General features: G+C 42.4%; 1 long non-coding RNA gene across 1 annotated transcript; it reads right to left on the bottom strand.

Annotated features, from left to right (window-relative positions):
• Positions 1–1,435: 1,435 nt before the first annotated feature.
• On the bottom strand, positions 1,436–6,097 carry LOC307003214. Its single transcript, XR_013798651.1, has 3 exons — positions 5,920–6,097; positions 4,188–4,362; positions 1,436–1,853 (listed from the first exon to the last, which is right to left on the bottom strand). It is a non-coding gene; the product is annotated as an uncharacterized lncRNA (long non-coding RNA).
• Positions 6,098–25,454: the final 19,357 nt, after the last annotated feature.

Raw genomic sequence — 25,454 nt, 5'->3', positions numbered from 1 at the left:
GTCCGCACACTGAAATGAACTGCTTCCAAAATGGATTTTATTATTAAAAAGGCAACGTTTCGACCCTCAGGTCTTCATCAGGCACAACACCTCTTAAACTGATCATTAATGCAAATATCTAATCAGCCACTCACATGGCAGCAACTCAATGTATTTAGGCATGTAGAGATGGTCAGGACGTTTTGCTGAAGTTTAAAACTAGCATCAAAATTTGGAAGAACGGTGATTTAAGTGACTTTGAACATGGCATGGTGTTTTGTTCCAGAGAGGCTTGTCGGAGTATTTCAGAAAGTGCTGATCTCCTTGGATTTTTATGCACAACCATCTCTTGGGTTAACACAGAATGTTTACACAGAAATCATAGATGTAATCTGGAGCCAACCCAGAAATGTAGTAGTCCTTGTCACACTTTAGATCAGGGTACAATTCCCACTTTTAACAAAATTGTAACTATGACTTTTGCCTCAAACTCAATTTCTGCTTATTTATTAGTTAATAAGGTAGTTGTTATGTTTAGATATTGGTTAGGTCTTATATAGTCTTGCAGAATAAGGTATTAATATGTGCTGCAATAAACAGCCAATATCCTAGGGTAAGATGCATGCAAATAAGCAGCTAGTTGATAGTGAGAATTGGACCCTAAACAAATGTAACCATTTTTTAAAAATTTTTGTGACAAATGGAACCATATTGTTGTCATAGAATGCCTGCATCAATGAAGCACACACCTTTTAATCCAAACACACAAGGAACATGCAGAGGAACTCAGAAAACAACCATCCAACATAGACGAGACAGGATAAAGAACTGAACCAAACAGGGAGTATATATACAAGACCAAAAAACGAGGAATTGAGATAATTAATGAGCAACAGGTGAATGAGATGAAACAGAGAAACGCATGGGAAAGCTGGGCCAACAGAAGATGAGCAAACAGAAGGTGAACACAATGAAAACAGAAAAAACCCTGACAAGTGTAAAGTGTTACCCTACACTGTAAAAAATTTCCCTGTTAATTTACAGTAAACTACAGGCAGCTAGATTTACCTGTAGAATGCTGTAATTTTACAGTGGACCTGCTGTAATCTGAAACAACAGTTTATTACTGTAAAAAAATCCCTGTTAATTTACAGTAAACTACAGGCAGCTAGATTTACCTGTAGAATGCTGTAATCTGAAACAACAGTTTATTACTGTAAAAAAGATTACAGTACTGTGCTGTAGAAAATATAGGCTGCACAGTATACAGCACTGTCAGGTGTTTGGGTCGTTATTTTTACATTAGTGTTCTTGCTGTAATCTTCATAAACTGTGCATTAATATAAAGTCTATTTAAGTACTCTAAAATTAATTAAAAACTCGTTGAAATATGCTTGCAAACAAATTACTCAAAACAAAAGATGACCTTAAAACATGCTTTTATTAAAGCAACAATGTACAAAATATTCAATTATTTCTGCTTCACTAGAGAAACTGGGTAACTCAATGCTTTGACTTCACATAAACATATGTGAGCAGAACAGAATGATGTGATGTCAGAAACATCTGATTGCAGAAATCAATGCTGCAACTGTAAACATGACAGAATTCAATACTTACTGAACTCCGTACTGTCACAAACATTATAGAACTCAATGCTTTGATTAAGTAAACATCTGGCACACCAGCACAATGCTCCGACTTCACCTTATTAAATAAAGCCCCACTCGATGTCTATGAGTTTTTTTAAGAGGGTGGCCACATGCAAATTCACAGTGGTTGCCTTTTTCTGGACAAGCTTCCCCGTCTTCTTGGACACCACCTTTGCCTGGCTTGCTTTGGTTCCTCTCTCGGGGTTCACACCAACAAAGCGTCTACAATGTAATTACAGAGAAATATAATACATTAAGTGAGGCAAGTAAAGATTAATTTAACTTTAATCATACAAAACCCATTGCATTCTCAATATGAATATTCTAGGTTGTTACCCATTATGGCAGTATTTGTTTAAGTTTGTTCTGAGGCATTTGAAGACCTGAGGATTTTAGAGTAATTTAGATAGCTTTATATAGATTTGTCAGTAGTGTTAAAAGGATAGTTAACCAAAAAATTAAAATTGTGTCATCAAAAAGAGAAATAATTTCTTTCTTCTGTTGAACACAAAAGAAGATATGTTAAAGAATGTTGGTAACCAGACAGTTGACAGTTGGCCATAGTAACAAAAAATACTATGGAAGTCAATGGGTGCCATCAACTGTCTGGTTACCAACATTCTTTTACAAAAAAAATAAACTCATACAGGTTTGGAGGAACATGAGGGTGAGTAAATTACCAAATAAAATTTTTTGGTTAATATCCCTTTACGCAGATTGATTTTTATGACTTTGGTTGGAGCATTTTAAGATAAAAATAAATGGTAATGCTACCCTTAAATGAGCTCAGAACTGTATTTTAAATGTAAAATAAAATTATGTCTCCAAAACACGCAAGTCCTTCAAAGCAAATAACTATTTTAGTCGACTGGATTGTTCAGACTAAGCTGTGGCATGGATCTCTACTAATGGCTGGTGCAACAATAGTGTATGGCATCAAATGGTGGACTAACAGCGCAAGCACGTAAACACAGCACACAAGTGCATTTCAACAGTGTGAACACCATGAAAAGCTGGCACGTAAAATGTAAACATGCAGAACATTCAAAGGACAGAAAATATGATGCGCTCATAATTACAAGTTGCGAGCAGAAATAACAAATCCGCAAGTCATGACAGGTTCCACACCCACAAGTTCTTATTGTACATGCAGATTTGAACATACGGACAAGTACTCTTCTACATTCGGGCACCGCTGAAATTTTTGCACACAAGTCAGATTTGACACTCGGGGCCGGAGCCCGAACCTTCCAGTTAACAAATGCTATTGGCTGCTGGCCAAATCGGAGCTCATCTTATTTTGATTGTCTGCTTGTATGCCGTGAATGTGGTCCTCCTGTTGAGGTTGGCCCTCAAAACAGAAAGCTAGATCCAGGATGACAGACTGTAAGAAGTTAGTTTTCTTTAGAATTTCATACATGTGTTTATGTTTGGTGTTTATATGCAACAGGTATAACAATTATACTGTTAAATTTATGTAGAATTTGGGTAGAATTAACACAAAATTTTCATTTACATATGTCTGATGTATTTAATCAATAATAATACTTCCATTGATACAAGGTTGTCTTTTGACCTGATTCTTCTACAATGGCTGACCCAAGTTGGCATGTAAGTGATTTAGGACATTTTTACATAATTGACTTGTGTTACATAGATAAGGTAACACCAACAACTATAAATATAAATAAAATAGCTAGACACGTGCATGTTTTTATTTTTCTTTACGTAAAATGTAACAACTGAAAACAGATCAAACTGACCTGAAGGAAAATGTTAATGTCTACATGTCTAGCTTTTTATAATTTCAAGAGTTGTCTGTGTTACCTTATCTATGTTACACAAGTCAATTATGTAAAAAATTTCTAAATATTTAAATCAATACATGCAAACTTGGGTATGCCATTTTAGAAGAATCAGGTCTAAAGACATCATTGTATTGATGAAAAAGTTTAAAAAATTTCTAACATATGTAATTGATAAATTTTGTGTTAATTCTACCCAAATAATACATACATTTAAAAGTATTATTTGTATACCCATTACATATACTGTAAACAAACTATAGATAAACATGTATGAAGTTGTAAAGAAAACTTACCTTCTTACAGTCTGTCAGCCCGGATCCCGCGTTCTGTTTTGAGGGACAACAACAGCCAATCAAAATAAGAGGCCAACAGCCAATAGCATTTGTTAACAGGAAGGTTTTGTTCTCGAGTGTTGGATTTGTGTTTACGTTTTACTTGCGAGCTTTGTCAGGGTGCTCACACTGTTGTAATTTACATGCACGCTGTGTTTATGCGCTTGCGCTGTTTTTTCCTCCATTGTTGACATAGAAATGAGAGAATTATTCTCTCTATTCAAAACATACAGCATGACAACACATTTTGCCTGAACCTAGTGCTACATTTTGTGCTACATAAATGTGCAAGCATAAACTTCAAGTCACTATCAAAGGGAACTACTGTAATCATAAAGTCAATAGGAACAAGAGAAAGTCATCAATTTAACATTCCTGAACAGAGCTGATAAAACAGACTTAAGCAGAGGATTTACCTTTGAACAAACTCCAATGTTTTTGCAGCTTCTTCTTGGTACTGCAAATTGAAGACATAGTAGGTGGCAAAAACTGCTGCAAGGCCAGTGATGAAGTTCTGTTGGATGCCTTCACAGATGACGTTGTTTTCCACACTGATCATCCATCCTCCTAGAGTGACTTCATCACCAGCAACTGATTCAGACAAAAAATATAGTTAATGTCCTGAAACAGTATCAAATATTGGTATGAGTGCCCTATCCATGCATTTTCAAGGTACTAGCTAAAACACACACAATTAAATTGAGCAGTATATATTATTATTTTTCTCAGTATTTACACTATTATAACCGCTGCAAATCAGTACTTTCCCAATGACCTGTGAAGGCTAAAACAACAAATTACATCTAAGAGCACAACAAAACATAAGTTAAAGGGTTAGTTCACCCAAAAATGTTTTCCATACTTTACTTACTCTCAAGCTATCCTAGATCTATATGACTTTCTTCTTTCAGCCAAATAAATTATAAATATATATATATATATATATATATATATATATATATATTTATATGTCTTGATGAGGACAAGAGAGAAGCTATTGTCTTTTTCAACGGCACATATTGTGCAAAACATTCTTTACCTGACTCATTTTTACCGAGACAAATGGGCACTGGCTCAACATAATTGAAATTACTTTTAAAAAACTTTTTTCTCTTATGGTCAGTTTTGAGTTTGTTGGTATTGCAAGCCCTGTGGAGATCCTCACTTTTCATAGTATCCATCACAGTGTTTATGTCATAATTAAAATTTTACAATTTTTCTTGTAGTTTGGAAATTAGGTGTGACTGATTTATGTCATGTTTTTCCTAACAGTCTTCAATAATTGTTTGAATTGTAGATGATGGAAGGAGCAATTTAGCTTGTAGTTTCAGATAAAACAATGCTATATTTTTGAGAAATTGTTCTTCGTCTGCTTTTTCTGGGTAGATCTCCATTTCTTCATAACTTTCCTGACTGGGACTGCCAGGTTGCATATCACTCTCATCATTACAATCACTGCTGATTGAATGTGCAATTGAGTCAACTAGACTTTCTTTAGAGCAATCTTTATGCTTTCTTGACACATGTGCTGTGAATGTAGACTTCAGTGTAAATTTTTTGTCACATTGTTTTAAAGGGCATGTAACTGTCTTGCCTTCAGTAAAATGACTTTTCAGATGTAAAAGAAGGCCACGGATATCCTCACACTTATAGCTACACAAGTCAATATGACATGTTAAATCACCTAGACAATCTAGTTTAGTCCTATTCGTTCCATATCTATGGCCATATGTGTGACACTTGAAGGCTGAAAACTTAGAAAAAGTTCTTGTGCATTCAGAGAAACCACACTTAAATGATGCATTCGGCGCAAAACTGTGAGCTTGCATGTGCCTGACATATGCAAATGTGTTGCTGCATGTTTTAGCACAAATGTTGAAGTTATCATTTTTATAATAAAATCCAAAGACCTCCCCTACGAAATAATCGCACAATATTAACTCAGAAAATCTTTAAGCTATACTCTCTCTAGGGATAGTAAATGTTTTGCATAAAACAGATGCAGAAAGTTAATAGGCTAACTGTTAGCCTTGATTTAGAGCACATTTCAAAAAAAACCAAACAAATGGTAAAATATCCCAATCCTCGACGTAGTTTTGGTAATCAAGTCAATATCACAGGGTAACACTTTTATCAGTTTGCACTTACCTTGATATATTGACGAAGAGAAAAGCTGAATGCAGGTGTCCACTGATCTGTGCTGGCAGGGTCACAGTCGGAGTGAAAAATCCTTTTTCTGAATATATAATCGTTTTCTTACTCGTCTTTCTCACATAATACAAATTTTAAGTAATGTAATTTTAAACCTGTAATGTAATGTTAATCATTTTTGAATGCACGTCTGTTGATGGCGATTGATGAGTCCTGATGTTTTTTCCCGAGTTGTGAGCGAGCGGTCTCAAGCTGGCTCACGCATGTGACCAGACTACAAAAAATACTGTATTATCCCGTAATACTGAACAGCAGCTTGCCGTTATTATTTTGCTTGTAAAATTCAGCATAATTTACAGTATTCAGCTGTATTTTTGAATAACGGTAAATTACTGTACAAAATCTCCCGTATTTTTACAGGATTTTTTTACAGTGTATATATATTTTTAGCATAAACTTTTTTTTTCAGTTAGTTGACCTGTCAACATTTCAATTATTTTTTAGCTTTAAAGGTGCCATGTGTCATTGTCTGGCAAAAAAAATCAAGTCATATTTCACATTCCATACCAGATGGGGGCAGTATACCTCACATATCAAAATATGTGATGTGTAGGATATGGTATTTTATAAATCACACACTATAAATATGATAAAGAAGCAGAAACAGATAGTTGCAGTAAAGTAAGATATTTTAATAAGTTGAAGAAACAATAATGATTTGTGACACACACACACACACGATTTGCGCATTGCCATCATGTGTGTATTACAGGTAACGTTACATTGCTTCCTGATATCACGTGCGCAAACACAAATAACTATTTATATATATATATATATATACTACAGGGCCGTTAAATGCTTGTATCTGATAACCGTGAAGCTCTTGTAATTATTACTTTACCCAACCTCTCCATGTCGAGTGATGCAGTAAACATCAGACAGCGCACGTGAACCGATCATCTCTACTATAGTAAAAAAAACACGAACACTGTTGAAACATACAGTAGGCTACAAATGACCTGTTCGCGCCACAAATTGTTCTCCGTCCTTAGCGACCGAGTCATTGAATGTAGAACAGCCGGCTTCTGTCGTCAGCGAGCAGCACTCTTCAGACAACGAGGGCGCGCGCGCCGTGTTGATACCTCCGTTTCAGTTTCTCGAACCCGCGCAGTGCGGCGCGGCGGTCAGAACACGGAGACCATTCTGCCCCTAGCTATGCGTGCGAAAGCATGGGGAGCGATCCCGGGCGTGTCAGAATGGGTGCTGAACGTTGTAAAACAGGGCTATGCGCTGCAGTTCGCCCGCCGTCCCCCGCGCTTTCGAGCCCGGACCGTGACGAGCGGTCCTTTTCTTATCTGATCTGATTTGTGCTTCAGAGCGCGGTGGTTGTAGGGGTCTCTTGCCAAAGGCTTCAGCCATCCTTCCGCTCTCTTCCCTGAATTGAAATGAAGTAGTGGGCTCTGTACTTTCCACACGATAGACATCAGGTTCAAGTACGCCCACAAGCCGTGCGAGTTATTCGTGTCGTGTATTGCAGGTTGGCTGGTGGTTATGTGGCCCGCATACCGCCTCCCATGGCCGAAACTGGTATTACAACACCTGTCGGGCCGTGGCTAGAAATGCTAATGCTAATTAAGGTTGATATCTCTGCAGCACTATAACTTGACATTTTTTTAATGACATCATTGCCCTTATTTCTTCTCATTCTTTTGATGCGTGTAGCTCATTTTTTGGATAATTTTACCTCAATTTTTACACATGGCACCTTTAATGCAATATTTACATTTTATTTAAACAATTTGTAATAGCTTCAGTTAACAATAACAACACTGGTTTAAATGTCACATGGATGAGTCGTATTCATTTACATGTCCGCACTCCGTATTACAGTCTGCTTCAACACAGAGAAGAGTCTAGAAATAACACAATTCACACAATTTTTACCTTGGAATTATAAGGTTCTATCTGACATTTTTGTCAAAATTGACATTCATATTCTGTGAGAACTTATTTACATTATGTGATGTTTGTTTATGTTCAAAGAAAAGGTTATATCTACAACATCAAAAAGAATGCAAAAGCTTGCTCAAAATCCAGAACCTTACAATTACAAGGTGGTGATTTAGCATGGTTCATAACATAGTATTGAGTACATACATGCATTAAATGTACATACTATTGGCACAGATCATTTAGATTCACCCTGTGTTAATCTAATGGTAGTGTTAATTAATCATAGGGTCCCTATTAGGATATTTTAAAGTTTCCTAATGTTGTTTTGGAGTCTCCTACAACAGGTTTACATGCATTAAAGGAAAAAAAAACACTGTTTCATTTTCTCATAATATACATTTGCACATCACCAGATTTTCAATGATTATCAAACGACTCGCCAAATGAATCCATCTCTCTAAATCCCTTCTTTCCGCAATCTTCTCTGCTCTGATTGGCCAGACAGCTCCGTCTGTTGTGATTAGTTTACCACGTACAGCACGCGTTGAACACAAAAACTCCCATTGCCATAACAATGACAGCTCGGCGTGTCCTGAGGCTTCCTACACTGTAAACTAAACACAGTGACGAACAATTACGTCGATTTTACCATATCAATCCGAGCGCGAGTCCGATGATGAAACACTAGAAGAACTAGGGTTATTATGATTATTCAACCCGAACCTCCATCGCAAGGACGACTCGAGCAGGGGTGCGTTTCCCGAAAGCATCGTTAGCCAACTATGGTCACAAGTTCCGTCATTATCAGCATAGTTCAACGATTTGGTGTTTCCCGAAACCATCGTTCCAATGAACGTTCGCAAACAGCATCGCAAACTTGTGTGGTTGGAACGACAGCTCTCGATCTGTGGTTAGAAGCATAGTTTCTAGTTTACATGAGATGTAGACTGAATAAATCCTTATCTTTACCAAAAGAAGCAAGCTGACATTCAGTACAACCCGTGTTATTTATTTAGAATACATACAAATGTAATTTACGTCTTTTAATCCTAAACACCACATTTTTGTCCACATCCATTTTAACGCACATGGTTATCTAATGTCAAGAGATTTAAAGCACCATTTTAGAAGACTGCGCATGTGCGAACTTGCTCTACTATGTAAGAACGAGCCAAATATTGAGTCTGGTAATAAAGCAAAATAACTGAGAAAAATTAGAAATGGTCTTCAGATGCCATGTCTGTGACTTATATGACAAAATCTAGCGTTAATTTGATCTCAAACAGATTAATTAAAATAAGTTGTTAGTCCACCACGTGTGAGATGCCATAAACCAATGTAGTTGAACGATACTTTGCGACACACGGTTTCGGGAAACAGTCATGACTAGCTAGTTGATTTCTCCAACGATGCATCGTACTATGGTAGTTAAGCAGCGAGCTATATAGTTGTACGGGAAACGCACCCCAGGACATTTCAGTGATTCATTACTCAGTTTGAGGTACATTATGAGATGTTGCAATTCCTCACCATCAGCATTAACAAGTGCATGTCCATCAACCGATTATTTTACTTGTACTAAATTATTTACCGAGTATGTTTCTAATATATTGCGGTGAAGATGTGGAAACTGTGTCAATAACAGTGCATGTATGCAATATAGCCTATTAGCCGAGCTCTAGTGTGAATGACTGATGTAACATAAACATTGGTAAAACAAATCTTGCTCCATGCTTAATCTTTCCACTAAGTAGTGAGAACGACAGACAATCTGCATTAATAGACAGTTTTATGTAATAGTGGCCCACAGCAAGAAAGTGATAATGTGAGTTTGCCAGTTAGCAGGAGATATACACAATATAAAACTCAAAACTAGTGTTTTGAACACCGTCTTTCAAGAGCAAGCGGTTTGCGAATCCTGCATTGAACTCCGATATTTGAGAACCTGTCGTCAGTAAAATAAGGGTAACAGGAAAAGTTTAGGATTATACTGCTGTAGTATCATGGTAAAGATTAATTTTAACCACAGATTATTCACATGCTCATCCTTGGGTAGTGAAAAAAAAGTGTCTTTACCGTCACAATGTAGAGCACAGCGTCTCCTCGACATGGTGCTGTGTGTATCCACAGGAATCAGCTGCCGGTTTGAGGTTTAAGTTTCCCTGGTATCTGCGCGCGCTATAAGTGGGCGGGCTAATGTCTCGTCTTGACGTCACAACGAAACGGCTCATGACTCGTTTGAAAAACAATTCATTTCATTGACTCAGAGTCGACTTTTGAAAGACAATAACTTTGGTAACACTTTACAATAAGGGTGCACTAATAAGCATGCTTAACTAATGCACAGATAATACTGAACTAATGTATACTAATGATTATCTAAGCTATTCATTAATGATTGCCTCATTAGCAACTAATGAAGAGTCTGGTTAATATATTAGTTAATATATGAATTGTTATTAATTAAATGTGTAAGTGTGTATTAATTCCATAATACCTTATTTTATTAACTAATAGTGTTAATTAATTTGTTAATTACCACAATGAGCCAAAGCCTTATATTTCAACTTCCAGATAATACAGGTAAACTAATATGCATTAATACATTATTAATTACAGCATTAGTAGTGTGTCAATTACTACAATGTTTTTGGAAACCAGTGTTTAATAAACAGCTTTTATCAACTCTAGTGATGGTCATTAATGATTAATTAATCATTAGCTAACAATCATTATGTTGTGACTTTACTTATTGAGGCACATCATTATTAACTCATCATCTAGTAATTGTAGTAATTGACACACTACTAATGTTGTAATTAATAATGTATTAATGCATATTAGGCTCATTGTGGTAATTGACAAATTAATGAACACTATTAGTTAATAAAATAAGTGATTATGGAATTAATCCACAATTACATATTTAATTAATAACAATTCATATATGAACTAATATATTAACCAGACAGACTCTTCATTAGTTGCTAATGAGGCAATCATTAATGAATAGCTTAGATAATCATTAGTAATACATTAATTCAGTATTATCTGTGCATTAGTTAAGCATGAATTAATGCTTATTAGTGCACCCTTATTGTAAAGTGTTACCATAACTTTATATACGGTGCACTTTCAGATTTAAAACTTTGCAGGATGTTTTCATTCGCTTAGAGCTATATTACACACTACATGAAAGGTCATTTTCAAAAATCCATAATAGGGGCCCTTTAAAACTCCTTTACATGATCGTTATGATTACTTTATCAGACAGAATGATACTTTCTCTCAGTTATTCAATTGCTTTTTCTAAGAATAGTGCTGCCTTTTTCTGTAGCTATCTTTGTCTTGTTCTGGTATTCTAAGACTAGAACGGGTCTGACCTATGCACGCTTGAGTTATTAATTTATAATTTTTTCTTCATTTATTATAATGGAATTGTATTGTGATATTTGTGCTTTATTATAACTCATTGTGTTCCCTGGCTCTAAAACTCAATTAATTGTGTGAACAAATTAAAACTTATTTAGCGTGAATTATATTATTGAATTTTAATTAAATGGGATTAAGCTGTTATTTGAGTCGTTCAGAGCTCTGTTTCCCAAAAGGCTGCTGTGTCTCTCCATCTGTCCCACGTCTATTGCTTCTTGTCTTTCCAGCCAAATATGTCAAACCACATTTCAGTTGGATATTAAATGATGGTTTTTGGAAAAAGGCAAACTGGGACTTCTTCAGAGTGAAGCCTCATATCCACACTGATCCCCTCTTTGTCTTGACCTTTCCGGCTATTCTGAGAAGCAATAAAACCAGTTTTATTAACGGTTCGCTCAGATTCATTCATTTACTGTGGTAAGAATTGACATCATTACAAGCAGACTCAAGGTAGTCTTTGCTATGAGATTTACAGGTTGTCAAAACTGTACAAAAGAAAAACTCTATAATAACAGAAGGAGCTAGTTATTGCTTCCAATAGCACTACCTTTTGAATTATCAGTGAGTGATATAGAAGAGAGATCTCGCTTGTTTCATAAATTATTCAATAAGCCGTGGGAGTGATCCGAACACTTTAAGTGTTGAACCACACTGGATTTCCAGGGTTTTGCACTTTCTATTATTAATAAAGAGAGTTTATTTCAATACTCTTTACAGGAGGATTACTGGCCAGAGACGGCACCCCCACTTTCTTTCTCGCTCTCTCTATTTTATGGTGTTAGTTGAAGTCATGTTGGAATTATTGCACTTACAAAAGTGAGCTACCACAATGTCATATTTATCAGGAAAACCCCCCAGATAAAGCTAAGCTGGTTTATGTGACTGTTTATGTTCAGAATGGAATACTACAGAATGATTGCATGTAATTCAATTTAAGAATCATAGCGGAAGTTATTTGCAATTGGTCATTTTTAAGTTATAGTGACGGGTTTGCAAGGACATGCTCATTTAGCTGGTTTATGAGGCACGTTTCCATCATTCTCTGTAAGAGACAAGGTGTAGCATCAGTTACACATCTAATCACATGCTAGCTCTGGTACAGTTTCCTGTTGTTGTCAGGGAATAAAAAGAAAGAAAACCAAAAACATTAAATAGCCCCAAACGATCATATTACTCTGAATAAAATCACTTGAACACCTCAAATCTGATTACATTTCGCATTTTAGGTCACTTAAAGGTCTTTCTTAGTCACTTAAAAAAAAATATTGTGCTAGTACAACAAGATATGCAGATTAGGTGTTTATAACTGATGCTTTATTTGAGCTATTAGCATTTTAGATGTACACTACCATTCAAAAGTTTGGTGATTGTTTGTCAGGGATCTGTCACTTCGGTCTGGTTTATTCTTGGTTTTGTGACAGAGATTCGACACTCCTGTATTGTCTTGTCTTTGTGTGAGCGTGCGGTTTCGTGTGTTGCCGTGTGCAGGCGGGGAGGAGCTGAAAACGTGAAGTCAGACCCTTTCTGCTTCCCGTAGTGATGCTCGCGCTGTGTTTGCATACTTTACCACAGCTGAAGTGAAATAAATGCAGTATTTGTCAAATACACACACTTTTCAGATACGTTTCCAATTACAGTTTTTTTCAATTGCTTACACACTAAAATTAGAACTTTCCCACAATTAGCAAAACTTTACACTCAAGGAGCAAAACACCGGCCTAGATTTGCACAACTGTAAGCACATTGTCAGCTTCACACTTTTTGCAAAACATTACACACAGTGATTTGCAAAACACTAAACACACTTGTATGCATTTGACACAGAAATGTATCATGATGTCATTTCCTTGCAATTTCAAAGCAAAGGCTTTCAAATGAGCACACCCATGAACCAATTGGTTAAACACAGGCACCAGGTGTGCACACACACTGGTGCTTAATTGTAGACACACCAATCAGGTTAAAGCACTATAAAAAGGCAACAGGTAAGTTCACCTGTCTTCAACAAAAATGGATGGTGTCAGAGGAAGAGGGAGAGTGCGGATGAGAGGGGGAATCCAGAGAGTACCAGGTGGAGGAAGAGGCCAAGGAAGAGGAAGAGGAAGAGGGAGAGGGAGAGGGAGAGGGAGAGGGAGAGGAAGAGGAAGAGGAAGAGGGAGAGGGAGAGGAAGAGGAAGAGGAAGAGGGAGAGGAAGACCTGGAGGAGGGGTAGGACATGCACAAAGAAGAAGACAACCAAATCTGTGTAATGAAATTCGTGCTACAATTGTGGACCATGTAATAAACCACGGACTAACACTGAGGGAGGCTGGATTGAGAGTACAGCCTAACCTAAGCAGGTACACAGTGGCATCAATAGTTCGGACATTTCGTCAAGAGCACAGGTGAGAAACTTCTCTTCAGTCAACAGAAAATCCATTGCTTACTGCATGTACTATATCAACAGTACTGTATATGTACTCTATATTTTGGTACTGTATATATTCCTGTGTGTATCATTTTACAGTAAGCTGTGTATTTTGTTTGGCCAACATAGGATTGAACGTCGTGAACACCAAGGAGGAAGGGGCCCCATATTCACACAGGAGCAAGAGAGAGAGATCATAAACCTCGTTTTGGCCAATAATGCAATCAGACTTCGAGAAATTCAAGCCCATATTGTCAATGATCACCTAATTTTCAATAATGTCCAACAGGTCTCTCTGTCAACAATAGCCCGTATCCTTAAAAAACACCAAGTTGTGATGAAACAACTGTATAAAGTGCCATTTGAAAGAAATTCAGACAGGGTGAAAGTCCTGCGGCGTGAATATGTGGTGGTACGTTTTGTTCACTGACTGTAGTATTGTGTACTGCACACATAACCTTTTTACTGTACATGTAATTTTACTGTATAGCAGACCTACAGTATACTGATCTACACAATGTGATCTTTTGCTGTATTTCAGAGAGTTTTGCAAATGGATGCGGAGGAAGTCCCACATGAGTTTATTTACATTGATGAGGCTGGATTTAACCTGACAACAGTACGAAGAAGGGGAAGAAACATCATCGGCCACAGGGCTATTGTCAATGTACCAGGGCAACGTGGGGGTAACATTACCCTTTGTGCTGCCATTACACAGAATGGGGTCCTCCACCGCCATGCCAACTTGGGTCCTTACAACACTGAACTCATTCTTACATTTTTAGACAGATTACACAATATCATCACAGCAGCAAACCAAAGGGACCAGATGCAATACATTGTCATCTGGGACAATGTAGCTTTCCATCGTTCTGCTCTGGTTCAAAACTGGTTTCAACAACACCCACAATTCACAGTTCAATACCTACCACCATACTCCCCCTTCCTGAACCCCATCGAGGAGTTCTTCTCAACATGGCGGTGGAAGGTTTATGATCTCCGGCCCTATGTCCAGATGCCCCTCATTCAAGCTATGGAGGAAGCATGTGATCAAATTGAACCAGCATCCATACAAGGGTGGATTCGTCACTCAAAAAGATTCTTCCCACGTTGCCTTGCAAATGAAAATATAGCCTGTGATGTTGACGAAGCCCTGTGGCCAGATCCAGCTAGGCGGAGAGATGTTTAGTTTTTTTTTTTAGTTTTTTTTTCGGTACTGAACTGGATATGTAATTTGTTACAGTATTACTGTAAGCTTAGAGTACAATGGTATGTTCAGTAATAATATATGAAAACTGGAAAATGTTTTATGAATATTTGTTCAGTATTGACTGACTTGAGTACATGAAAATAAATTATTTTCATCAGTCTGCACAATTGGTGTCATGTGGTGTTGGTGAATTTATTTTTACACTTTCTGTGTAAATGCTAAAAGTGTTTTAGGTTGAGCACAGGAGTGTTAAACTGATTCAAACAGAGTCAGACCATATGATGGTTGTGTTTATGTTATGACAACAAAATAAGGTTTTTATAAGACACTGTATAGTTTTGACAAAAGTGTTTCATTTTGCAAATGATCTGAGGTGTTGTGCTACTTTGGTGTAGTGTTGTGCTAATTGTGTGAAGGGTTTTGAAAAACCGGGCCCTGTTTTCAAAATTGTGCTTAAGCAATTGAAAAAAACTGTAATACTCGATGTACTGCTAAATACAGCGTATGTTTGTACAAGAATAAAGGGTAACACTTCAACAGTTGAAAAGGGTGTGCATAAGACTGACATGACACCTTCATAATCATGTCATGACACATGTCATGAATATAAAGGAGGTTTATGCATGTTTATGACAAGTGTCATTAAGTGTCATTCGCTCAATTATGACATTTTTAATGCAAATATGAAATCTTTTGAGATGTCTTTGTTATGACAACTTGACATAAACCAATACATCATGACCTGTCAGTGTCTTGGTAATGACAACTTGACAATACCAAGACAACATAAATTGTCATAAATATGTCATAAACATGACATAGCAGATTCATTATCAAACTTAAGAAACAACTTAGCTTTATGGGTTAACATTACAATATTTCTAATTTTAAATGACAAATTCAATGTGTACCACTGTAGTTGAGGTCAAGAAAAGTATACATAACTCTGTAATACAATTATTTGACGGAGTATTAACACTTAATGACAGTTTAATGACAAATTCAATTTGTACCACTGTAGTTAAGGTCAAGAAAAATATTCCTGACACAGTTAAAATGGCCTCACGACAGCCAATGTCAAAACCAACCACCTGACAGTTTAATGTAATGTTAACCCATAAAGCTAAGTGGGTTTTTAAGTTTGATCATTAATCATTTTCAGACATATTTATGAGAGGTTATGTTGTCTTCGTAATGTAAAGTTGTCATGACAAAGACACTAACGGGTTGATGTATGTCATAATTGAGTGAATGACACTTAATGACAGTTGTCATAAACATGCATACAACCTCCTTCATATTCATGACATGTGTTATGTCATGTCAGTCTTATGCACACCCCTTCAAGTAAAGTGTTACTGAATAAAGTTCAACATAAGCCTATACAATCAATGAAGTGGGGTCTACGGTTTTTTTTCATCAGTTTTATTTTGATAAACATGACATATCTGAATCAGAATCTGGCCAATCCTGGAACAGTTGGGTCGTCATCAGAGATTGTGCAGCCATTAGGCTTGTTTGAGATTAACAAAATCTGTGCAGAACCGATCACCGCGAGATGTATGCCGGTTCGAAATGTATCCAAATGCGGTCCGCTTTGCTCTGATGTCATGCTGACGTATGTCATATTCTGCAGTCGCGCGCAGTTGCTCTCCACCAAGGGGGTAATCCATCAGCCGGAAACCGAAGCTTTCCCGGGGGCCGCCATTGATTAGCAGACCATCACCTGCTGTTAGCATTCCATTGACAGCGAAAAAGTGAAGGAAAGACGGACAGATCTCTCTTCTCGCAGTGGATGAGACACCTCTGAGATCAAAGACGGATATCGCGGGATTCACGCTCGTGCACGGTCTTGCTAATAAACTCTATGTAATTTAAGTTCTGTTGCTTTTATATGAAAATAAATACAATGAACAAGACACCCAAAGTACTTGTTATTTAATTACATTCAAAATACGTGTTTATCAATGATTTTTTACTTTAATACAGACATATGTTTGTATTTTATTACAATTATTACAGCCTATTTTTTTATTTTTATACAATGACATCACATACATATAGAGATCACACTGTCAGAAAGTTGAGAATATTCACTCATAATTTTTACACATAAAAACATGATATCAGATTTTTTAAATCAAACATTTTAAAAGAGAACAATACATCACGGTTGTTTAAACCAATGAGCAGTAAGCTGTGTCGTCAGCAAGTCGTTTCCCATCATGCTTTTGATCAGTGCAGTAGGTGGAGAGCAACTGCGCTCGACTGCAGAATCCGACACTTCCGCCTTGTGCTCGCGAGAGTTTTTTGACATACGTCAGCATGACATCAGAGCCAGGCGGACCGCTTTTGGACACATGCACTCGAACCGGCATGCATCTCGCGCTGATCACCGGCATGCACTGCTTCAAGTCAGCATATTAGAAGCAGCACATTATAATTATTTCTGAACGATCATGTGACTAAATACTGGAGTAATGATGCTGAGAATTCAGCTTTACATCACAGGAATAAACTACACAAAATATATTAAAATAGAAAACAGTTATTTTAAATTGTAATACTATTTCACAATATAACTGTATTTTTTATCAAATAAATGCAGCTTTGGCGTGCATAAATGACATATTTAAAATATATAGAAACAAATCCAACCCCAAACTTCTGAAGTATAGTTCCCTTTCGTCCAGGGAACTCCGACGTACGTCGGGTTCCCCTGACGAATTGGGATCACGCTAGGGAGCCTATTACCTTCGAGAAACTAACAAAAAGCCAATGAACATTGGCATGCAACATTTGCATTCCGCGGACCCGCCCGTCAGCGCGGGTATAAAAGCCGGAAGTAAACATTGCATCATCGCCTTTCGCTTCGGAGCCTCAGTTATACTGTGCCTGCCTAAGCCTTTTGGAGAAACAACAGCTTACCTGGAGAGCAGAATCGCCGGTGTGACAGCGCGGTGCAGCGATCTTCGCCTTCAAAGCAGCAAAGGGTTGCAGTTTCCCCCGTCTGTCTGCTGCGGTGGTCCCTCGGCGCTTCGGCGCGTTCTCTCTCTCTCTCTCTCTCTCTCTTGTTTTTCTCTCTCTATTTTTCTTTCTAAAAGAGCTGGCGGATGTTTCGCGTCCTTTTCAGGATGTCGACTCACCCGTGCGTTTCTGGATGCGGTAGACTTCTCCCTCCGGATGACGGCCATAACACTGTCTCGCATGTTTGGGCTTAAAGCATGCTGAGGCAGCGTTGTTGGATGAGTCATGCTCTCTCTGTGGGAGCATGGCCATCGCGACGCTCCGCTCGAGACTGAGATCCCTGAAATATGGGGGAGTCCCTTCGGATAATGCCCGGTCTAGTTCGTCTGTCGGCTCAGTTCGACAGGCGGCTACTTCGGTCATTCCCGTTGGTGAGCGTATGAGGGTTACAGTGCGGAATGTCTCGTGTGGTGAAATATCTTCGCGAGCTTCCCACTCCTCTAGTAGCTCGCTGCCAGCGGCGCTTCCGGCGGAACTTCCGGGGCCGTCCCGCACGGTTCCGGTTGTTTCCTTTGGAGCGCCCCCGGAGGACCAGATGTCTATCGCGGCATCGGAAGGGGAGCAATCATCTTCGGGTGACGAGTCAGCGGGTCTACCCCCTTCGGGTGTGGTGGCTGCAGCTGACGCTGATCCTGAGGTGGTTGCTATGCTCGAAGGGCGGCCGCGAGTGTGGGACTCGAGTGGAACCCTCCGCCCGGGCCCTCACATTCGCGGCTTGATGATTGGCCTGCTGCGGTACGTGCGGATGCCCCGCGTACCGCTCCAGTGCCCTTCTTCCCTGAAGTGCATGAGGAGTTGAGGAAGTCCTGGTCGGCGCCTCTGGCGTACCGACGGGGGCCTCCTCGCCCCTCCCTCTTCACCACCCTTGACAGCGGGGCGGCGCACGGGTGCGAGGGAATCCCCACAGTGGAGCGGTCTATCGCGATGCAGCTGTGTCCGAAGACCGCTTCCACCTGGCGGGGTGCCCCTTCACTCCCCTCCCGCGCCTGTAGGTTCTCCTCGGGTCTAACCGGGGAGGCCTATAAGGCGTGTGGAGACGCCGCCTCCGCTCTGCATGCCATGGCTCTGCTTCAGGTCCACCAGGCCAAAGCACTCCATGACCTGCAGGGGGGTGGTCCCGACCCAGCCTTGCTGCAGGAGCTGCGTGCGGCGACCAACTTCGCTCTACGGGCGACGAAGGTTACCGCACGTTCGCTGGGTCGGGCGATGTCCACGCTTGTGGTCCAGGAGCGCCACCTGTGGCTTACCCTTGCGGATATGCGGGAAGTCGAGAGGAACAAACTTCTCGACTTCCCCGTGTCCCATGGGGGCCTCTTCGGCGAGGCGGTGGATAACTTAGCCCAAGAGTTTTCCGCCGCCCAGAAGCAGTCGGAAGCTATGCGGCATGTCCTGCACAGGAGGAAAGCCGCTGCTGGCCCAACTCCTGTTGCTGCACAGCCTCCGGCCGCTCGTCGCCGAGGTCGTCCTCCGGCGGCCGCTCCCCCTCCAGGCCAGCAGTCTCAGCCTGGGGGACGGAGGTCGGGCCGTAAGAGGGCGGCCCAGCCCGCTCCGACGCCACCTGCACCTTCCAGGAAGAAGAGAGGTGGACGTCGTTCCTGATGCGGGCGACCTGGAACTGGATGCTGCTGCTCTTCGGGAGGCGGTTCCAATCCGCCTCCTTCCCCCGGGGGAGGGCCGGGTGGAAAATCCTTGGTTTGTTTGTGTTCCGCCACTGACACAGTCAGTGGTACCCACTTCCTCATTAAAAGAGCAGTTTCCGCATCCGTTTCCAGGTCACCCACGGCCGAGACTGTCGGGCACGCAGTCTCCCCCGTGCGAGAGGGTCGCAGCGGCAGCACGTGTCGTCTCAGTGCGACACGGCCCCCGCTCCCCTCTCCCCAGCCTGTGGGTAGCGGCCTCGCGGAACCCTCCGCGTCGCCCCGGCCCACGGCTGGCCACGGAGGCGCAGAGACGGGGTTGCGAGGAGTCAGGGCCTCGTTCCTCGTCTCTCCCCCTCCCCTCGCCACGGGGCAGCCCGCAGCAGAGGGTACACGAAGAACCCTCTCTGCCGTCTGCCCCCCGGAGTGGACAGGTAGGTGTCAGTACCTGCGCCCAGACCCCGCTCGCGGTCGCCATGTCGTCGCTGGAGCCGGGTCCCTGTCCCCCGCCCTGCTGCCCCTCCGCGGGTACGCCGGTGGTTCGGGTGGGTCTACTCGCTCGGTTCTTGGAGGCCTGGCTAGCGCTTCCAGCTCCGTTCCGGTGGATCCTCCGCACCATTCGGCTCGGCTACGCAATTCAGTTTGCCCGCCGGCCTCCCAGGTACAGGGGCATTCTCTTCACCCGTGTGCGGTCAGAGGATGCCCCTGTCCTGCGGAAAGAGATCGATGTCCTGCTGGCGAAGGACGCGATCGAGCCGGTCCCTCTTGCCGAGATGAGGTCCGGGTTTTACAGCCCCTACTTCATTGTACCCAAGAAAAGCGGTGGGTTACGACCAATCCTGGACCTGCGTTCCTTGAATCGGGCCCTGCACAAACTCCCTTTCAAGATGCTCACGCAGAAGCGCATTTTCGAATGCATCCGTCCCCGGGATTGGTTTGCAGCAATCGACCTGAAGGACGCTTACTTTCACGTCTCGATACTTCCTCGACACAGACCGTTCCTGCGGTTTGCGTTCGAGGGTCGAGCGTATCAGTACAGAGTCCTGCCCTTCGGGCTGGCCCTGTCCCCCCGTGTCTTCACGAAAGTCGCGGAGGCGGCCATTGCTCCCATGAGAGAGCAAGGCGTTCGCATCCTCAATTACCTCGACGACTGGCTCATTAGAGCTCACTCTCGGGAGGTTCTGTGCGAACACAGGGACATGGTGCTCCGGCATCTCAGTCAGTTGGGTCTTCAGGTCAACTGGGACAAGAGCAAACTCTGCCCCACGCAGAGGATCTCTTATCTCGGTATGGAGCTGGACTCGGTCGCCCAGACTGCGCGCCTCACAGAGGAGCGCGTCCAGTCAGTGCTCACCTGCCTCAGGTCTTTTCGAGGCAGGACAGCGGTTCCACTGAAACAATTTCAGAGGCTCCTGGGGCATATGGCGGCCGCAGCGGCAATTACACCGCTCGGCCTGTTACATATGAGACCGCTACAGCGCTGGCTTCACGATCGAGTCCCCAGGTGGGCGTGGCAGAGTGGCACGTTCCGGGTCCAAGTGACCCCGCACTGCCGCCAAACCTTCTCCCCGTGGTCCAGGCATGCTGTGGTTTTCACAGATGCCTCGGCCACGGGGTGGGGGGCCACGTACAAAGGGCATGCAGTCTCGGGTCTGTGGACGGGGCCCCAGCTGCATTGGCACATCAACTGCCTGGAGTTGCAAGCAGTACGTCTAGCTCTGTGTCGCCTCGTAGGGGTTCTCAGACACAAGCACGTACTGGTCCGTACGGACAACACTGCGACCGTTGCGTACATCAACCGTCAAGGTGGTCTACGCTCCCGTCGTATGTCGCGACTCGCCTCCCACCTCCTCCTATGGAGTCAGAAGCATCTGAGGTCGCTTCATGCCGCTTACGTGCCGGGGGCTCTCAACCGTGTGGCCGACGAGCTTTCACGGTTCACCCCCCTGCCCGGAGAATGGCGACTCCATCCCCAGGCGGTCCAGCTGATTTGGAGTGTCTTCGGAGCGGCACAGGTCGACCTGTTCGCCTCTCCGGACACGACCCATTGCCAGTGGTTTTACTCCCTGTCCGAGGGGACCCTCGGCACGGACGCCCTGGCTCACAGCTGGCCCCTGGGCCTACGCAAATATGCGTTCCCCCCAGTGAGCCTTCTTGCGCAGACTCTGTGCAAGGTCAGGGAGGAAGAGCAGCAGGTCTTGCTAGTGGCGCCGTTCTGGCCCACCAGGACTTGGTTCCCAGAACTCATGCTCCTCTCGACAGCCCCTCCTTGGCCGATTCCTCTGAGGAAGGATCTACTTTCTCAGAGACGGGGCACTCTACGGCACCCGCGTCCAGACCTCTGGAAACTCCATGTCTGGTCCCTGGACGGGACGCGGAGGTTCTGAGTGGACTGCCACAGGCAGTGGTAGACACTATCGCTTCCGCTAGAGCCCCCTCTACGAGGCGCCTCTATGCGTTGAAGTGGAACCTGTTCGTCGCTTGGTGCTCCTCCCGTCAGGAGGACCCCCGAACTTGCCCGATCGGCGTTGTGCTTTCTTTCCTGCAAGATGGGTTGGAGCGTAGGCTGTCCCCTTCAACCCTCAAAGTGTATGTCGCTGCCATTGCGGCGCATCACGATGCAGTTGACGTTAAGTCGGTGGGAAAGCACGACCTGGTCATCAGATTCCTGAAGGGTGCTAGGAGGTTAAACCCTCCTCGCCCTGTACACTCTGTACCCCCTTGGGACTTGACTCTGGTACTGAGAGCTCTCCAGAGTCCTCCCTTTGAGCCTTTGCTGGCAGTAGAGCTTGATATCCTGTCTATTAAGACAGCGCTCCTGTTAGCATTGGCTTCTTTTAAAAGGGTCGGGGATCTGCAAGCATTTTCGGTCGACGAATCGTGCCTAGAGTTCGGGCCGGGCCTGTCCCACGTAACACTGAGACCCCGCCCCGGATATGTGCCCAAGGTTCCTACCACTCCGTTTAGAGATCAGGTAGTGAACCTGCAAGCGCTGCCCCAGGAGGAGGCAGACCCAGCCCTAGCTTTTCTCTGTCCCGTCCGCTCCTTGCGGTGTTACGTTGACAGAACGCAAAGCTTCAGGACCTCAGACCAGCTCCTTGTCTGTTACGGAGGCCGGCAGAAGGGGAAGGCCGTCTCCAAGCAGAGGTTAGCCCACTGGATAGTGGATGCCATCACCCGAGCCTATGAGGCTCAGGGTGAGCCTTGTCCCCCCAGGTTGCGCGCTCACTCAACTAGAGGTGTTGCCGCTTCCTGGGCGTTGGCTCAAGGCGCCTCGCTGACAGACATTTGTAGAGCTGGGGGCTGGGCGACACCTAACACGCTTGCCAGGTTCTGTAACCTCCGTGTGGAACCGGTTTCCTCCCGGGTTCTGGCTTCGTCCAGTGGGTCGAGGGAATAGGTTGTGTCGGCTTGCTGCGCCACTCTGTAATCGGATAAGTGCGTCTCTTCCGCTCCGCTGGCCCCTAAGTGGTAACCTCGTTGAGCTCCTCCATCACCCCCCCGGCGCCCGGCGTAGCGGACCGCCCGGCGCCAGGTTTGCTCCTCTAGTAAGAGTCGTAGCAGACTGGGTGTTCAGTGGTCTTGAGTACCGTTTTTTGCCACGTGCAGTCCAGCCGTGTCTTCCCCCGACGGACTCGCGCCGTCGTCCTTGTTGTATGCGCTCCCAATTCCAATGGTTGGGACCATCTCAGGGACTCCATATGTTCACTATGTGAATTCATATGAGTATTCCAGGCCAGTTCAGGCATCCTGGTTTCCGTAGTGTGCCTCCCCCCCCCGGGGGTTGAGGCACGCTTCCCAGTGTTATCCAATGTCCTCTGTGTGGGTCTTGCGGAACAGCAGTGGATTCCTAGCAGCCCCCGAAATTTATTGAAACTGCTGTAGGGCGGCTTAGCTGGGCACTGGAAGGGGCCAGCACCATGGCGTTTTATTAGGGATCCCAATTCGTCAGGGGAACCCGACGTACGTCGGAGTTCCCTGGACGAAAGGGAACGTCTCGGTTACGTATGTAACCCTCGTTCCCTGAGTACAGGGAACGGAGACGTACGTCCCTTTGCCATGTGGCTGCACCTTCGCAGGGGTCCGTTACTTCGGCTCCTCAGCGAAAAGCGATGATGCAATGTTTACTTCCGGCTTTTATACCCGCGCTGACGGGCGGGTCCGCGGAATGCAAATGTTGCATGCCAATGTTCATTGGCTTTTTGTTAGTTTCTCGAAGGTAATAGGCTCCCTAGCGTGATCCCAATTCGTCAGGGGAACCCGACGTACGTCTCCGTTCCCTGTACTCAGGGAACGAGGGTTACATACGTAACCGAGACGTTTTTTTTCATGCAAGCCTGTTGCCTGCTAAACCAGCTTGCATACAAAATAAGTATTACAGTCAACTTTCACACTTAAAACTTAACCACGACTAAAACAATTAGCTTCCTCCATGATACATTAATTCACATGACTTAAAGGCAACATAAGGTCTTAAACCTAAACATTAACCTGGTTAATTGTGAAAATAGCTCTCATTCATCAAAAATGTGTTTTACTTTACATTAAGAGGTGTAATCACACTGTTTGCTATGTAAGGTGTTAGCATAAGCTCCACTGTAATACCTCATTCTTCACATTTCCACAGCACTTCTCTTTCCTCAGCAGCAGTTGTAAACGTTCTCGTGATTAAATCTGACCCAGGGAATGCTGTCCTTAATTAGCTTTGCTAAACTTTGCAGTACAGTAATAAATCAGCAGCTCTGCGTTAGTCTTCCAGGGGGGAAATGTAAATTTTGTTCTTTATCATATTCATCATCCTGCTAAAACAACAGCAGAGCTTGACACGTTATTTAAATCCAGGTTGGTCATATAACAACGTGGCTCGATCTGCATAGAAGAGGAGTGTTCATGCTATTCTCATTAAAAGGAAAGAAATAGGAGCGCTCAGGAATGACCTTATTATTCAATACACTGCCAATAGGAAGGTTGGTCTAGGGCAGAGATGCACAGGTAAAGAGAGTGCAAACAAATAGACACACGCACATGTTTACTTAACTATCTAAATGAGGACATTCCATAGACCTAATGGTTTTTATACTGTACTATACTGTGTATAGTTATCTCTCATTACACTAACCCTACCCCTGAAGCTACCCACAAAACTTTCTGCATTTTTACATTAAAAAACACACACATTAGGGCTATTACAATATAAGGCTAATATAAAATAAAAATAATTACTATAGTGTATACTACTTATGTACAGAGCTTGTGACTAAAGTAAATGCTTTTTTTTTTTTTATTAGATAAAAGAAAAAAAAAAAGTAACCACTAGTAGATGATAACTGTTTAATTCTCATAATGTATAACCAGACAAACACACAGCTGTTTCTAATTCCCTGTCAGTTTATTGATCAGGCTAACTGACTTGAAAGTAATAGGACACAATGCTAATTGAGCTTCTGCGTGTAAACAAACACAGACAGGCTGTAATAATGGACAGCCGAGCTCAGGAAACAGACCAATTTATGTTACATCAAAGACAGATCTTCACGCCTATTAGTCGCCCCCAATGCTGTTATTAAGTCTGCAATATTTGGATGTTTGTAAAGTTTCCGTTGCAGGTGGTACTAGGGTGAATAGAAACACTGTTGCTATAGGCCCATGTTTTCTAGTGTGCAGTCTTATAATTATTATTATTACAGTTGTTATTGTCGTTTTTATTGTTGTTTGAGTCAGCATAATAGCTGTAAAATAAAATAATATATTTTATAATAATAATAATAAAATAGTATTTTATTGTTTAAATCAGTGTAAAGGCTGCAAAATAATTAATGTATTAATTAAATTATAATAATAATATCAGAGTATATTTATAAAA

This window comes from Phoxinus phoxinus, assembly GCF_949152265.1.
Source record: "Phoxinus phoxinus genome assembly, chromosome: 8".
Taxonomy (NCBI): domain Eukaryota; kingdom Metazoa; phylum Chordata; class Actinopteri; order Cypriniformes; family Leuciscidae; genus Phoxinus; species Phoxinus phoxinus.
The sequence above is the reverse complement of the archived record's forward strand: the minus strand, read 5'-3'. Positions and strand labels throughout refer to the sequence as shown.